Below are 4,259 nucleotides of genomic sequence, written 5' to 3' on the forward strand. Positions count from 1 at the left end.
AAGCCTGGACTTTAACCAGCAGGAGACACTTGGAGAGGAGAAGGAATACCTGATTCTTGAAAGAAATATTAGGAAAGCTGGCATTTTTAAAGTTCTAACTCATAATGTACACATGAGGCCAAATAAAAATGCCTGCACTTTTGGCCATCAGGTTTGAAAAATCAAAGTTTTGGTCCGGAAGACTTCTGCTGTTTTTCATTTCTGCACACTTGAAACACTCCCTAAGCATGAAAGAAGTCAAAGAATTAGATAACTCTCAGAATAATCTCTTTCTTCTGGTCACAGTGTGCGTGACTCTGCCAGGTGGCTCTTCGTTTCTTTGGCTGCTATTCTCAGTCTCTCAGTAATGCATAGGTAAACTCAACTGTGTACTGATAAGCAGAATATCAGCCATCACTCTCTCATGAGTCATAGTTTCAAATTATTAAGACTGAGAAGCGAGATCACTGATGCTTCCCCTCGCTCCACAGCTTCCTTCTTTCTAAACTAAAGAGCTAAAGGGAAGAGCGTTAAAGAACATACACATGTTGGAAATCTGCTCGGTGGTGTGCTAGACTGCAAGACACATGTTCCCATGACGGGCTTATAAGTTGTAATTTATTGATATATCACAGAGATTTAACAATTAAAATGGGAGAATGGAAGAGAGAAATACTTAATACCTTAGGTAAATGAAACTATTTTTCCTTTTCACAAAAACAAATGCACATGATTATGTTCATGGGTTCTTTTAATTCAGACCTGAACAATATAGGACACAACTGAGTTTCTGAAGAAGTACAAGTGATTTCAGCTTTGGAGTTCTCTATATTAATTTTGTTTTTTACTTTTGTTATTATTATCCCAAGTGTCATTTTTCTTTTTGATGTGGAGACTTTCAAAGAGTAATTGCTACATTATTTTAGCATTATATTATACACTTCAATTTTTCTCAAAGGTTTAATCCCCAAAGGGTGGGTTTTCCACAAACTAGAAACAAATAGAAAAATCTTCATGAAAGACCTGAATGAGTTATCATAATTGTCCTCTTCAAATCTGGCACTTTGACCTTTATTAAAGAAATTATAATTGGTTACTAACCTTTAAAAAATATACATATCCTACCACGGAGAAGGAAATGGCAACCCACTCCAGTGTTCTTGCCTGGAGAATCCCAGGGACAGGGGAGCCTGATGGGCTGCCATCTATGGGGTCGCACAGAGTCAGACACGACTGAAGCGACTTAGCAGCAGCATCCTACCACAGTAAGTGGTAGATTGTCTTTTTCTGTTGAATTTCATCCTGGCCATGCTTTCCATACATTTTATTGTAATTATCTGGGGAGAATAGGAAGGTGGGTTAACTTCTTAGAAAACAAAATACTAAGACCTTAGTACAGGGAAATATATTTTCATGTTTAAAGCCTGCATAAAATTTTCCTATCAAGTGCCCGGGAGAGGTAACAATTTTGGTGGTCTTTACTGTTTATGGGTAGATTACTCATCACTCATTAATTTAATGGAAAAGAAATTAGCTATATTATTTCTAGACCAAAGTTATTTCTCTCAAAAAAATCCTAACCCCAAAGACCCTTCAGTTTGACTGGATTTTTCTTCTCTAACGTCAAATGTTATTAGTTTTATTTGTTTGTAATCTAGCTTAAGTCTGTCCTGGGTAATAGTAGTAGATTATTTTCTTCAGAATTCCATTAAAGTGACTTGAGCATTTCCACAGTTTCGCTGAACTATGACTGACGTCCACAGTGATGACCTGGGATGATTGCAACGTTCTAAAGTGCTGGTATAGTCTCTTTGGCATAGGGCTGCGCTAGTGGTAAAGAACCAGCCTGCTAATGCCAGCGACATGAGAAACACAGGATCAATCCCTGGATTAGGAAGATCCCCTGGAGAAGGGCATGGCAACCCACTCCAGTGTCCTTGCCTGGAGAATCCTGTGGACAGAAGGGCCTGGCAGTCTACAGTCCATGGGGTTGCAAAGAGCTGGACATGACTGAAGTGACTTAGCACACACGCAGTGTTGAGTGCAATTCAGTGCCTTCCAAATATTTGAAAATTGATAATCCATGGAAGATTCATGGGTTGATACCTCAGGTCAAATATATGTTTACTCTGTTGATTGCTGTTTCATCTAAATTGTATATCAGATTCATAAGTTATAACCACAAGCTTGTGTTCATAGAAAACGTGGTTTCTAAAAAGGTAGTGGTTAAAAGTTGTAGAAATTCATTTAAAGTTTTTCTTTTTTTCTGTTGAAAACTGTTGCTTTCTCCAGGACACCTTCTTAGTGAGCATCCAACCTGACTCCAAGGTAGTCCTCTGTTTAACTGAATCTTGGTTTCAGGTATTTCCTCAAGGTCACCTGTTACAAAGCTTTGCCCTTGGTATATTGTGCCCAGCTTGAAGGTTCCTGGAATACAAGAAACCATGTGTACCCTGGGATGGATAATGAACTGGTGTTGACACATATGCCCAGGAGAAAGTCTCAGAAAAATCTAATGAGTTGAAATATATTGAGAAACAATGAAACATTTGAAAAACTCTAAAAAATCTCTGCTGGGCATATGCATTGAAAAACCAAAATTTTGCAAATCCAAAACCCAGAATACTTTTTCCCAAATAGAAAGATGTTGTCTAAGGAGGAATAAAATGCTGGATCCCTATATTCAGACTAACTGTGTTAGTCTTAACTGGTACTTTCAAATGTATATATTTTAATATCTATACACTTTATCTCAGATACCTTAAGATTTATTATGTGAAAATCTGTACATGTATCATTAAGGATCACAAAGCTGTCTTCACACAGCCAAAAGGAAAGCCTTTCCTAATTCTGTAAACATAATAGTTTCATTTTATTTTCTAATTTAAAATTTTATTCTTAGATCAATGGTTAATTATTTTTTAGTTCAGATTTCCAAATGTTCGTAAAAGCCTCTAGATCTGGCAGCATGCAGTTAACATTTTTAAGGGTATGAAATCAAATATATGTATATGGAAAGCACTCACGTTTATCCCTGACATTGAGGCATTCAATACAATTCAGGTCTCTGAAACATTTTAATTCTCATAGTCTTAATATTAGACTGATAAGGACCATTAGTCAGTTTTCATAAATTGTTTTTTGTTCTCAGTTTGTCACTGTAGTTCATTTTTAATAATTCAACTGAAAATGAATTCTATTAGTGTATTATCAACAATACAAAATGTCAGACAAAAATATTTTTCATAATAAAACCAAACTAAATACAGTTCTCACATCCCAATAAAGCTTTGTAGAAAATAACATATCAATATATATGAAATATTTTCAAATATTTAAAAAATTGTGATCATGAAATTTTCTATTTTTCTAATGTTTATAAATACTGTGCATTTTAGAAAGTTTACAACTTTTAATGTTTCTCTATATCTTTTCATTTGTAATAAAATAATGTGGCTTACTTATCCTTGTTGAGTTTCTTAAAGTTTATGTCATGGCAAAATTAAAAGAAAAGTTCAAGGTTTAAAAGGCTTTGTGCTTAATGCTTTGTCATTTTCCTTGAAATTAAAGTCTATGTTTTAGAAAAAGGCTCTGCACAAAGCCATCTCCTGTATAACTAACTGATCTGGCACCTGAACAAAAAGTAGAAGAAACTGTCTTATCTTTTGATAATTTTGTTGAACAGTCAGTATAATGGTATCTCCTCTCAGTTCAGAAATTTAAAAGAAAAATGAGAAAAAGAAAAATATAACAATGTTTGGTAGCACTGCATTACATTAAAATGTATATTCTCAAACCCTCTTTCTGGCCCCAGGGAAACTTGACCACATGCCTTTATCAACTTTATCAGTATTGACCATATCACCATGACTTTATCAACTTTCCTTATTTTAATTTGAATTCATGTTTAAGAACAGCTCTCTCAGTTGTTTCTAAGGAAATGAATTGTCTAGGGTACAAAAGCCTCTTTCTTACCTGTGTCTGTTTTTTAAATGAACAGAAATAATTTACAGTTCCCTAAATCACATTGCTACTTAGGGCCAGAATGAGGACCAAAACCCAAGCTCCCCAAACTCCCCACTCCACAGTATGGAGGGCCACTCCTTAGGCACATCTAAGGAGGCCTTGGTGGAACACATCTCCCCAGAGTCAGAATGAACGACAGCTGCTCCCAGCAAGCCATGTTGGCGTAGACCAAACATTACAGTGCCCTGGCTGCAGTGTACAGGAAGCCTCTAAGAGGTAAGCTTAGGTTACAAAGAGTCTTAAATTTTATCTAC

Source organism: Budorcas taxicolor, chromosome 6 (genome assembly GCF_023091745.1).
Source record: "Budorcas taxicolor isolate Tak-1 chromosome 6, Takin1.1, whole genome shotgun sequence".
Taxonomy (NCBI): Eukaryota; Metazoa; Chordata; class Mammalia; order Artiodactyla; family Bovidae; genus Budorcas; species Budorcas taxicolor.